Below are 14,425 nucleotides of genomic sequence, written 5' to 3'. Positions count from 1 at the left end.
AACCAACAGAAAAGGAAGACCTTTCTCTCTGTCTCTCTCTCTCTCACTGTCTAACTCTGCCTGTCCAAAAAAAAAAAAAAAGAATTTTTATAAGTATGTGTTCTGTGGAAGGCTCTATTCTTACAGCTATGGGAAGGAAGAAAGAAAAGTGTGAAGTAGCCTGTGTCTTCAAGTCTAAATGAGGATGAGAGACATGGACTGTGATGATCACAATAGGGAGAATGAAGGCGAAATGCCTGGGACTTCAGAAAGGAGAGGGATGACGTGCAAGGAAGCATTAGCAGAGGACAATCCTGTGGTTTTCCTTGGCCTCGGACACCAGGCAAGGAGGCAGAAAGCTATGAATACTCTGGCGAGCATAAGGCCAAGGAAGCAGGGGCCCGAGATTGCTTTTATTACCTTTATGGTCAATATACAAGTTATTGGAATGCAAAACAGACTGGAAGCTTCACAACAAAAGGATGATAGGTGTGAACTCAGCATGATCATTGCAGTAGTATTTTTATACACACATTTGTCTTCTTTCTTTTCTACATCTTTTTACTCACCATGGATAGTTGCTGATTCTGCGTAGTTAGGAGGCAAAACCAAAGCCAGCATTGCAGAGCAGCGGGTTCAGCTACTGTCTGCAACATCCGCAGACCATATGAATGCTGGTTGGAGTCCTGGACATTCCACATCAAATCCAGCTCTCTACTAATGTGCTGGGGAAAGCAGCAGAAGATGGCCCAAGTACTTGGGCCCCTACCACCCACATGGGTCAACAGTATAAAGTTCCTGGCTCGGGGCTTCAAACTAGCCCAGCCCTGATTATGTGGGGAGTGGACAAGCAGATGGAAGATCTCTCAATTCTCTCTCTCTCTCTCTTTCACACACACACACACACACTCTCTCTCTCTCTCTCTCTCTCTCTTTCACACACACACACACACACACACTCTCTCTCTCTCTCTCTCTCTCTCTCATACCGCCTTACAAATAAATAAGTAAATCTTGGGTCAGCACTACAGTGTAGGAGGTAAAGCCACCGCATGCAACACCAGCATCCCATGTGGGCACCTGTTCGTGTCCCAGCTGCTCCACTTCTGATCCAGTTCTCTGCTGTTAGTCTGGGAAAGTAGCAGAAGATAGCCCAAGTATTTGGGCTTCTGGACCCCTATGGGAGACCCAGATGGAGCTCCTGGCTCCTAGATTCAGCCTGGCCCAGCACTGGCCATTGCAGTCATCTGGGGAGTAAACCAGTGAATGAAAGATTCTCTCTCTCTCTCTCTCTCTCTCTCTCTCTGTGTGACTTTCAAATAAATAATCTTCAAAAAGTAGTCTTTTTCTTGAAAAAAAAAGCAAAACCGGTGACTCTTCTTGTCTAATGTCCTTTCTGATTACAAACTATCAAATAATAAAATAAACAGATGAATCACCTAAAATACACTTTCCCTATGCTTTGAAACATAGGTTTCTGTGGTTAGTTGTCATCCATTTCCTGTTTCTCTTGGGATTACTTGAAATAGCACATTTTTTCCATTCAGGTCATTTTGCATTATAGTTAGATGTCATTTGAAACATCTGCTCCCTATATCAGATTGCATAAGACCAAGTCCCAGTTCCATGTCCAATTCCAGCTTCCTGCGATGCACACCCTGGGAGGCAGCAGGCATTGGCATAAGTAATTGGGTTCCTGACACCCACTTGGGAGGTTCAACTTGAGTTCCTACTCCTGGCTGCAGACTGGCCCAGGCTCTGGTTGTTATGGGCATTTGGGGTGGTGGGTGTGAACCTGAAAATTGATCTCTCTCTCTCTCTGGACCTTCTTCCAAATAAAATCAGAATGGCATATTCTTTAAATGTAATTGAAATGTTGAGTATGCATGTTATGTATAAAAATTTGAAGTCTATTGTCCTTCTAAGGTAGTTTAATAAATCATCTAAAGATAATGAAACTAAAGTGAAAATTTCAGTTGTCTTTCATTGTGACAACACGCGTTATCAAGGATGTAAGAACCTGGAATTCCTACACTAGCATAAAATGACTAATTAAGCCGCAACTGCATACACCTTATGACCCAGGAGTTCTGTGTCTGTATATTACACAGTATTAGTGAGGGTTTTTCAGATACACAGAACAATTGGATGTACAGTCATCTCTCAACATCTGTCAGGGATTGGTTCCAGGATCCCCACAGACATCCAAATCCATGATTGCTCAAGTCCCTTGTATAAAAAGGGTGTACTGGGGCTGACACTGTGGCACAGCTGGTAAAGCCACGACCTGCAGTGCTGGCATCCCATATAGATGCGGGTTCAAGTCTTGGCTGCTCCACTTCTGATCCAGTTCCCTACTAATACCCCAAGGAAAGTAGCAGAAGATGGCCCAAGTGCTCTGGCCCCTGCACCCAGGTGGAAGACCCAGAAGAAGCTCCTGATTCCTGGAATCAGATTGGCCCAGCTCTGGCTGTTACAGCCATTTGGGGAATGAACCAGCAGATGAAAGATTCTCTCTTTCTCTCTCTCTCTCTCTCTCTCTCTCTCTCTCTCTCTCTCTCCCCCTCTCCCCCACCTCTCTGTAACTCTGCCTTTCAAATAAATAAATGAATCTAAAAAAAAGTGGGCATTCGGGAAGTGAACAAGTGAATGGAAGATCTCTATCTGTGTCTCTCTGCCTTTCAAATAAAAATGGAAAAAAAAAGATAAGTGTTGGTATTAGCATTCTTTTACAAAAATAAACATTTTTTTCATTTGCATCAGTAGCTATAGCAAAAGAGATAAGCTTTGCACATCCACCAGTATATTTATATCATCTCTAGATGACCATGATAAGAAGAGGCTCCTGACTCTTACCTTCTGATTAGCTCAACTCTGGCCATTGTGGCCATTTGGAGAGTGAACCAGCAAATGGAACACCTCTCTTTCTATATCTCTGCCTCTGCCTCTCTGTAACTCTGCCTTTCAAATAAATAAATGAATCCTTAAAAGTTATTTAAAAAAAGAATTTATTACAGGACTTGGCCCATAGGATGTTGGAGGCTAACTCGTGCAATCTGTCATTTGCAAGCTGGAGAACCAAAAAAGCCAGTGTATAATTCATTCTCAGGTCAAAGGCCCAACAACCAGCAATGCCAATGTCCAATTGATATTACGTGATTAACTCTGTTGAAATATTTTTGAGGTAGAATATTCTTTGCACTTCTGGAATCAATCCTACTTGATTTTATGATACTATTTACTATATAGTATTAGATTATGTTAGCTAATATTTTATTTCAGCAAGAGGTATACCATGCTCAAGGTTTAAAGTCTTCATATTGTTAAGATGTAAATTTTCGGCTGGCGCCGCAGCTCAATAGGCTAATCCTCCGCCTGCGGCGCCAGCACCCCAGATTCTAGTCCCAGTCAGGGTGCTGGATTCTCTCCCAGTTGCTCTTCTTCCAGTCCAGCTCTCTGCTGTGGCCCGGGAGGGCAGTGGAGGATGGCCCAAGTCGTTGGGCACTGTACCGCATGGGAGACCAGGAGAAGCACCTGGCTCATGCCTTCGGATCAATGCAGTGTGCCGGCCACAGCCCGCTGGCCGCAGCAGCCATTGTGGGGTGAACCAACGGAAAAGGAAGACCTTTCTCTCTGTCTCTCTCTCACTGTCCACTCTGCCTGTCAAAAAAATAAAAATAAAATAAAATAAAATGTAAATTTTCCCAAAATTGATCTATGTGTACAATATAATCCTAGTCAAAATCCCAGCAGTGGTATTTTTTAAAAAGTGACAATCTGCTTGTAAAACTTATTTGTAAATATGAAGGACCTAAAATAACCAAGGCAATATTTAAAAAGTTGGAGGATTTATCCAGCAAAACATCCCAGTAAACCCTGATGTCAGACCAGCTCCAGGGACCCAAAAATCTGAAAGCTTTTCCTTGAAGATCAGAGATCAGACAAAGATGCTCACTCTCATCACTTCATTTCAACATAGTACTATAAGTCCTAGCCAGAGCAATTATGCAAGAAAGAAAAATAAAAGGCATCCAAATCAGAAGGAAGAAGCAAAAGTATCTCCATTTAAAGATGACATGAACTAATAAGTAAAAAGCTTTGAAGATGCTAACAGAAACTGCTCAAACTAACAAATCAATAAAGTAAAGCTTTAGAATAAAAAATCCACATACAAAAATAATTTGTTTCTACACACGATCAATGACCCATCCAAAAGAGAAATGAAGAAAACAATCCTACAGCATCAAAGAATAAAATAATAAAATATTCAGGAAATAATTTTGCCAAAGAGATGAAAGATCTATATACTGAAAACTGCTAAATATTGATGAAACAAATTCAAGAAGCAAATAAATGAAAGATATCCCATGTTCATGGATTAGGAGAATTAATATTGTTAGAAGGTCATACTAGGGCCCAGCTTTGTGGCACACTGGATTAAGTCATTGCCTGCAAAATCAGAATCTCATGAGTGCTGATTCAAGTTCCATCTTCTCCATTTCCAACCCACCTTCCTGCTAATATGACTGTTAAGGCAGCAGAAAACGGTCTATTTGGGCTCCTACCCTCCATGCGGGAGATCAGTATGGAGTTCCTGGCTCCTGACTTCACCCTGGTATAGCCCCAATCATCACAGCCCTCTCTCTCTATCTGCCTTTCAAATAAATTTTTAAATCTTTTTAAAAATTTATTCTACCCAAAGCAATCTATAGTTCCAATGCAATTTCCATCAAAACTTCAATGACATTTAACACAGAAACAGAAAAAACTATCCTAAATTTCACTTGGAACCACAAAAGATTCTGAGTACCCATGGCAATTTTAAGCAAGAACAAAAAAATCAGAGGCGTCACCTCACCTGAGCAATGCTTGTCAAAACAATAAGATACTGACATAAAAACACATATACCAATAAAATGAATATGGAATCAAGAAATCCACATAATTATAGTCAACTGATTTTTCAACATAGTGCCAAGTACAAAAAATAGGGAAATGATAGTCTCTTAAATAAATGTTGGTGGAAAAACTTTATATTCACATGCAGAAGAATAAAACTGGACCCATATCTCATACTGTCTATAAAACTCAACTCAAAATCAATTTAAGAGTTAGTTGTGGGGCTGGTGCTGTGGCACAGTGGATTAAGCCATGGCTGCAACATCAGCATCCCATATCGGTGCCGGTTCAAGTCCTGTCTGCTCCACTTCCAATCCAGCTCTCTGCTAATGTGCTCAGGAATGCAGCAGAGGATTGTTCAAGTCCTTGGGCCCCTGCACCCATTATGGAGACCTGGAAAAAGCTCCTCCTGGCTCCCTCCTGGCTCAAGCCCTTGAGGCCATTTGGGTAGTGAACCAGCGGATGAAAGATTTCTCTCTCACTCTCTCTCTTTCTCTGTGTGTGTCTCTCTCTCCCTCTCTCTCTCTGTAAATTCTGCCTTTCAAATAACAAATCTTTTTTTAAAGTTCATGGAATATGCATATTATGAAAATCTTCGCATGGATTTAAAACATTTTTTGCAGTAACATAAATTTAGCTTTTAATTCCATTTTTCCACAAGCTTTTTAAAGATTTATTTATTTAATATGAAAACAGAGCAACAGAGAAACAGGGAGAGACATGGAGAAAGAGAGATATCTTCCATCCACTTGTCTACTCCTCAGATGGCAGCAACAACCAGGACTGGGTGAGTCCAGGCTGTAGCAAGGAGCCTGGAACTTCATCCAGGTCTCCCACATGGGTGACAGAGGCCTAAGTGTTTGAGTTATCATCCACTGCTTTCCCAGGCACATTAGCAGGGAGCTGGATCAGAAGCAGGGTAGCCAGGAACTCGAACTGGCACTCCAATATGATATGCTGGAGTTGCAAGCAATGGCTTAACCCTTTATGCTCTTCAAAGTACTCATATACAAATTCCAACAAGTATATAAAAAATGCTCAATATCACTAATCGTCAGAGAAATGCAAAACAAAACTAAATGAGATAATACCTCCTTCCTGTTAGAGTGGCTATTATCAAAAAATACAAACAGATAACAAATAGTGCAAGATTATAAAAAAAAAAAAGGGAAACCTCTGTACATTGCTGGTGGGAATACAAAATGGTACAGCCATTATGAAAAATGGTATGGAGCTTCTCCAAAAAAATTAAAAATAAAACTATCATATGCTCCAGAAATCCCACTTCTGAATATAAACCCAAAAGAAATAGATCAACATCCTGAAAAAAATCAACGCTATTGTGTTCATAGCAACATTATTCACAATCATCAAACATGAGATCAACCTGAGCATACATAGCTGGATGACTGGATAAAGAAAATGTGGGGTATATCTACAATAGGACAATATGTTACCTGAAATAAGTCTGGCACAAAATGTGCGTGCTCTCACTTTCATACGGAATCTAAAACAATTGAACTCATAGAGACAGTAGACGAGTGCTTGCCAAGGGCTGCTTCCTACTAATGCACACACTAGGAGGCAGCAGACGGCCCAAGTGCGTGGACCCCTGTTGTCCACATGGGAGACCCAGATGGAGTTCCATTTCCCAATGTCTATGTACATCAGGCATCACACTGTACATTTTAAATATCTAATTTTATCAATTATACCTAAATAAGGTTGAAAAGTAATAAATAAATGTTGGAAACACTCTCTCTCCCCACCTCAAAAAAGATAAGTCATTTAGGCTATGAAAGATAAAACAATAAAACTTCTGGAAGACAGCATAGAAGAATATTATAATATCTTCATTATTGTGGAGTAGGCAAAGAATTCTCCAGCGTGACCCACACACACTAATCATAAAAGAAAAAAATTGATAAAGTGGATTTCATTATAATTAAAAACTTTTGTTGACAAAAAAAAAAAAAAAAAAAAAAAAACATGATTCATAGAGTAAAAAGGTAAATCATTGGCCAGGAAAATAGATTCCCAAAGCAAGTGTCTGACAAACAAGTATCCCAAATGGTCCACAGATGGAGTTCCAGGCTCCTGGCTGCTGCCTGGCCCAACCCTGGCCATTGCAGCCATCTGGGGAATAACATAATGGATAGAAGATCTCTTTCTCTCTGTCTCTCCTCCTCTCTCTGTCACTTTGTCTCTAGGATATATAAATCTGAAAGAAAAAGAAAGACAAATTTTCCAAGTGTACAAAAATTTGAACAAACATCTCATAAAAGAATATCCACATAGTTAATGAGCATATGGGAGATGTTCAACATTATTATTCATCATTAATTATTTGAGAAATGCAGCTTAAAGTCACAATGAGTCACAATTAGAACTCCACCAGAATGACTGACACTGCAAGCATTGCCAACGTGGAGCAAGTGCATACATTCTCGCACTAGTAAGAGCATAGAGTGGTAGAACCACTCTCTTCTGTGGTTCTGTGACAGAGAAAGTCCGTTTAAGGGAACACACCTCAAAGAAATGGGTGAACCATGTGGGTGCCAGTTCAAGTCCAGGCTGCTCCACTTCCGATCCAGCTCTCTACTATGGCCTGGGAAAGCAGTAGAAGATGGCCCAAGTGCTTGGGCTCTGCGCCCACATGGGAGACCTGGAAGAAGCTCCTGGCTTCTGGCTTCGGATTGATGCAGCTCTGGCCCTTGCAGCCATCTGGAGAGTGAACCAGCCAATGGAAGACCTCTCTCTCTGCCTCTGCCTCTCTGTAACTCTGAGTTTCAAATAAATAAATAAATCTTAAAAAAAAAAAAAAAAGATTGTGTACTTCAGTTAAGTCACACCAATAAGAAAGTTAAAAAAAAAAAAAAAAAAAAAAAACCTTTATTTGGGATCTTTGTTCATAGGTAAAAGGGGCTATGGTTTTCTTTCCTTGGATTATCTCACCTGGTTTTGAATCAAGATTTTACAAACCTCAAAGCGTGAGATTAGCAAATGTCACCCTGTAGGTGTTTTTTGAACAGTGGACAAACCTCACCAAATCATTGTTTAATCATAAGGAGTGATTAAACAATCCATGAGTACATGTTAAAGAACCCCGAGCTCTTAAACGTGTTGAGAAGGATTCTGTTATCGTAACCACTGCCTTTCAGTGGTGAGCTTCTGTGTTTCTACAGCCATCTGAACCATTCACTTTTCATTGGAAATCATTTCACTTTGGCTCCAACAAGAACAACCTGAAGATTCTGAATCACTTTTGTTTGGAAAAAGAATGAAAAGAGAGAAAGGTTTATGGATGTGAACATCAAGTACAGATAACAGGAGTTAGCAAAGAGACATGGATCAAGTTCTGAATGTGATTTGGATAAAAATAAATGAGAACTCACTCGTACTTGACTCTTAGCCTAAAAGGGAATATTAAATTAGTTATGTTCCATTTCAATTCTCTTTAATTGGGGGCACGTTTGCTGCTCTCCAACTTGCCTTTAATATAAAAGATAAAATAATTTTAAAACTCTGGTATTGAATACTGAAATGGTGATACATATGCCTTGCTTTAATAATTCTGCTATACTCTTCTAAGCCCTAAAAATAATACAATGTGGTGTTTAAATATAATTCTAGTGAGTGAACAAATCACAACATTTTTGTAAAGTTAGCTACTACCAGCATAAGACTTCAGTGGCAAAATTCCAGGGGAAGTGTTGGAAGAATTGGCAAAGTGAGCTAGGGTAGTGCCAGGGACTTTCACATCACACTGGCTCCCAAAAACACCACAATGGGGAGAACATTACTCCCATTTAATTATAAAGAAACTCGGGTCAGAGGTTAAGTAACGTGAACACTCACATGGCCCGAGACTCTCACACTAGGATTTGCATCAGGACTAGAATCAAGGCCTCTCATCCTCCAGGGCCCATCCTCTCTCCATTTAGGCCAGAGATTCCCACTGTATTTGAAAATGAATTGGTGGAAATTGAAAAGCGACTTAGAGTAATCACAGCTATGCAACATTAGCTTCAGGAGGCACATTTGAATGTCATCTGGACGTCTTGTGGTTTTGAGGAATTATCCCTCTTCCCAGGACGAGCAAAGTCCAGGCCCGTTACATGCCATACATCTTCCAAAGACACAAACATTTTCCTTCGTTTCTTCATTTCTCTGACTTGTCAGACATAATGAAAACAGAATAGCTTACAAATAAGCACTGGTTTGCCTTTTTTCAACAAGCTCTATTAAAGCTTAATTGAGTGACAATCATAAGACTTAAAAATTAAAGAATGATACAAGTTAAATGTTTTCGTTTACAAAAAACACTGGTTGGCCGGCCTCGTGGCTCACTGGGCTAATCCTTCGCCTGCGGCACTGGCACTCCAGGTTCTAGTCCCGGTCAGGATGCCAGCTCTGTCGAGGTTGCTCCTCTTCCAGTCCAGCTCTCTGCTGTGACCCGGGAGTGCAGTGGAGGATGGCCCAAGTGCTTGGGCCCTGCACCCACATGGGAGACCAGGAGGAAGCACCTGGCTCCTGGCTTCAGATTGGTGCAGCGCTGGCTGTAGCAGCTATTTGGGGGGTGAACCAACGGAAAAGGAAGTCCTTTCTCTCTGTCTCTCTCTCTCTCACTGTCTAACTCTGCCTGTCAGAGAGAGAGAGAGAGAGAGAGAGAGAGAGAGAAACCTCAGGTGAATGTACATCTGAAAGAGAGGAAGGGAAAGGGTTGGTGAGAAGAAACCAGGAGCTGCAGAGCTTTCCTGGCACGGCCGCCTCACCGGCCCCTCCAGGTGAAGCCAAGCCAACGTTGTGGGGGAACAGTGGGTGCAGGGCAGGCAGAACTCTGGATGGCTGGAGAATGTGGCAGCACCGTCATGGTATGGCCCTAGGAAAATCACAGAGGGGGAGCTGGGGAGGGTGACATGGGAACTCAAACCCTGGGAACTCCTAGTCTGATCAGCACACAAATCATTTAGCAATCATTATCATAATTACTGCTAAATTATTGTTGTGCTGGGGGCGGTGGGTGGGGGGAGGCTTATTTTTGCCCTCTAGTTTCACCAAAGGTTCCAAGATGACGATTTCAATTTTCACAATAAATAATTTCCTTTCCCACGATTGTCTCAGAGAAGCCGAGCCTTCCCTTGTGACTTTTAATTCTAGTTCTCTAATCAAAATTTTTCAGTGGCCTTGGGCAAGATGTTGGAGTGCTCGATGCCTTAATTTCTCTAGTTGCTAAATAGCAATAATGATACCTGCTCGCTTTGGGCTCTAAGACTGATTGCTTAAAGATTGCTAAACACTTTGAAAAAGACATACCTTGTGGGAGGAAAAAAATTGCCATCTTTACAGAAAGTTGCAGCATAAACAGCATCTGCATGTCTTATCTTTGCCTCTCAGTTTTTTCCACGATTCCCTCAGTACTTCCAACTTGTCTGGTTCCTTCCCAAGTCAGCGTCTGCCCGTAGCTCATCCCTGAGCGGGAGCCCCCTCAACCTGTCCTGCACCCAGCTCACCTGATTAACTCCTACACATCCCCAGTGTCCCTACCCCAGGGAAGCCTCATGAGGGCAGGAACCATGTCTGTCTCGGGCACCCCTGGGTCCCCACTGCCAAATCTAGCACCTGACATATTTTTTAAAAAAGGGTGTGAATATTTATTTTATTTAATTAATGAATGTATATGCAACTTGGGGAAATTTCTCTAATCACTTTGGGTGGGCCTTACTTTTCCCATCTGTAAAATAAATAGTTTTAATACTAAGTCGTTTCCTACATTCCCTCAGCACCAACATTTTGGGATTATGATTAGGAATTCAGTGTCTTCTCATCGGCCTTAAACCCATGTTTAATGTTGTTCTGGCCAGTGTTATCCACTTAACTCCCAGGATCACCATGGTGGTTACTTTCTTGTGTCAATCTGACTGGACCAGCGGGTGTCCAGATATTTGGTCAAACATTCTAGGCCCTTCTGTGAGGATATTTTGAAATTTTGGGCTCTTGAGAAAGTCATCTTGTCCTTCATAATGTGAGTGGGTCTTGTTCAGTCAGTCAACAGTCCGACTAGAAAAGAAAGACCAGCCTCCCTCGGGTAAGAGAAAATTCTCCTGCAGATTATCTCTGAATCTCTGCAGCAAGAGCTCTTCCTGGCTTTACAGCAGACTGCCTTGAGCCTCAAACTGGAACCTTGGCCTTGGTTCTGGATGTATATGCACATTGCACACATCTATCTTAACCTACTGTTCCAGAAAACAAGGCCAAATACTATAACAATAGCTCTTTCTGAACCAAAATAAACTTATTGCTTAATTCTATTTGTCTATGAAATTTTTCTTTCTTAAAAAAAAAAAAAAACTGGAAAGGCTGAGAGAGACTGGTCTTTCAGACACTGGTTCACTCTCCAGATGCCCACAATAGCCAGGACTGGACCGGACTGAAGCCAGCAGCCTGAAACTCAGTCTGGGTCTCCCACATAGGTGGCAAAGATCCAACTATTTGAGCCATCACTAGCTGTCTCCCGGAGTGCACATTAGCAGGAAGCTAGATTGGAAGCAGAGGAGCCAGAATGCAAACCAGATACTCATAAATGGGATACAGGCATACCAAACAGTCACTTAAGTGCTATGCCAAATGTGTGCCCCTTAATGAGCTTTTTGAAGTACCCTTCATATATACATAAGTATCTATGGATAAACCAATGTCAAGGATGCATATTTAAGTGAAAAATATAAAGTACAGTTCAGTATTTACTGAATATTGCTGTGTTTACAATAAGAAGATACATAAAAATAAGCATTTATATAATATATAAGCATTTATACAAAAATATAAATGCTTATGTAAATAGGTATTTCCTTATATTTTCGAGAAGAAACAGTGGTAGAATAAACCAAAATCCAGTATGTTTGGTAAATTACTAACCTCCGTAAGGACCAACAGAACAGCAGGGAAGAGGCAGGTGTGCAAGCACAGACCTCTGGTAGAACCTGCTTGATAACTTAAGCTTTGGAATATGTATGTATGTATTTTATAGCTTAAAAATCAGAAAAAAAACAAATCTATAAAATTGAAACTGAAATAGAATTTAACTTACAAATACGAGGGTCTTCAACAAGTTCATGGAAATGGCATATCATGAAAAAACTATGCATAAATTTCTATATTTTTTGCACCAAAATAAACTCATCTCTAATTACATTTGCCTGTGAAATTTCTGAAATATTCTTATGTTTGTGAAATAATATAATAAATAATAAGATATAGTTTATGAGATTTGCTTTAAAATATTGCAACAGATGATGAAGTTGTGGGGCATAAGGAAATAAGTTTTATAAAAAGATGGGCAAAATACTGACAATTACTCAAGCTGGGTGATAGACCACTAGAGTTCATTTTATCATAAGAAATATGTGGTTGAATTTTTTTATAGTAAGAGTTAAAAGTAAGTGAATGAAAATTTTTTAAAAATCTCATTTTGCTTAAAGAGACTCAAAGCAGAAGTTTAAAGAAATTGGTAAATTAAAATCACTGCAGAGTTTCAGAATTCAAACTTCAATGTATTGCTTATTGTTTCTGCCTATTCAGTATTTTTCAACTCTACGTGCATTTAGGGATGGCACTGCTAGAAAATTAAGTGCCTTACAAAGGAAACTGTAGTGAAATTTCTACTTTTTTCTGACTCATCCCTAAAGATCCTAGAAAAACAGACTAAAGGCAGTCCCATAAGAAAGTCTACCTTTTTCTCTGACTCAAGGAAAAATCACATTTCCCATTTATGAAAAATATCTAAAATGAACACTATCAACTCAAACACCAGGTGAGCAGTGGGTGGTGTCTTATCAACACATTCTCAAATCTATTTCGCTTCTTTGCTTTCTCACTATAATCAGCAAGGACTTCTGTCTCCTTGTTGCTCTTCTTCTCAGTCTGCAAATACTAGCAAAATAGCAGTCAGACAACAGGAGAGAAGTCAGAGAAGATCTTCAAAACCGAGAATAGCATGACAATCCTCCCACAGTGGAAACCTTCAGCAAGTCAGACTAGGATGAAAAATGGGTTTGCCAGCACTCCTGCCTCAGAATCAACCCTTGGGACATTCGGATCTGACTAAAAGGTCCATGAGAGTCTCACAGGCATGGAAAGCCATGACACGGTGGCAGAAAACAATCTAAATGAAAGATCCTGGTGAACAAGACCCCAGCAGAAAGATCAGGCCATCAAGGAGAGAGGCGCCTTTCTCTGAAGGGAGGAAGGAACCTCCACTGTGATATGGCCTTGACTAAACAAGTTCAGAGTCGGTGAACTCAAGGGGCTTCCATAGCCTAGACAGCTCATAGCAAGAGTCTCGGGTGATTGCTGACATCATAAACAAGAGTGCCAATTGTTAAATCAACAACGGGAGTCACTGGGTTCATGCTCCCCACGCAGGATCTCTGTCCTTAGTATGTTTAACTATGAAACTCAAAAACAACACTACTAGTCAAACAACACCCGATACCTGGTTCAGTTGTGTGAGTGCAACCTGTTGAAATCCCTGCTTAGTATATACTAAGTTGATCTTCAGTATATGAAGGTAATTGAAAATGAAATGTGATGAAGGGCGGGATGGGAGAGGGAGTGGGTGAGGGGAGGGCCACGGAAGGGAGGGAGGTTGGGGGGGGGGGAGCCACAACAATACAAAAGTTGCATTTTATATTCTACTTAAAACTATTGGTTGAACTCTGTAATTAATACACAATTACTCTTAGGTGTTTAATTAATGCTATAACTAGTACTCAAATAGTATTTTACACTTTGTGTTTCTGTGTGGGAGCAAAATGTGGAAATCTTTACTTAATATACGCTAAATTGATCTTCTGTATATAAAGATAATTGAAAATTTATCTTGATGTGAAGGGGAAGGGGAGAGGGAGTGGGAGAGGGGAGCGTTGTGGGTGGGAGGGAAGTTACGGGGGCGGGGGGAAGCTATTGTAATCCATAAGCTGTACTTTGGAAATTTATGCTCATTAAATTAAAAAAAAAATGGGTTTGCGTGTGCTGTTTCTTATGTCACTTAGTTGGAAGGGCGTGGCCTAATTTTATGTTACACTTAAGTCTACCACAGAATTTAAAACTCTGAAAAGAGAAATAACTTTTACTCAAGGGTTATTCAATGTTTTCAACAAGACATATATTTCCACAAAATATATATTTCCACAGTACATATGCAAAAGGTGTTAAGTGCAATGTTGGTAGCAATTCTACAATACTGGCAACAAGCTAAACATCTATACAAAGAAAAAGGGTTCAACAAAGGACGGTGTATCCACAGTGGAGTAATACACAGTTATAAAAAACAGAACAAAGATAATCTCTATGAACTGATGTGGTAGACTAGGACATAGTGTTAAGCTTTAAAAAAAAAAGCAAAATGATACTTTTGTATAAAAAAATAGAGAGAAGAAAATATACATGTATTTGTTTATTTGTTCAAAAAGAAACACAAGGAGGAAAAACCAGAGATGGTAGAATTGGTTAACCACAAGGGAAAGGAGATAATAGGAGAAATAAT

This window comes from Oryctolagus cuniculus, chromosome 4 (genome assembly GCF_964237555.1).
Source record: "Oryctolagus cuniculus chromosome 4, mOryCun1.1, whole genome shotgun sequence".
Classification (NCBI taxonomy): Eukaryota; Metazoa; Chordata; class Mammalia; order Lagomorpha; family Leporidae; genus Oryctolagus; species Oryctolagus cuniculus.
Note: the sequence above shows the minus strand (reverse complement) of the source record.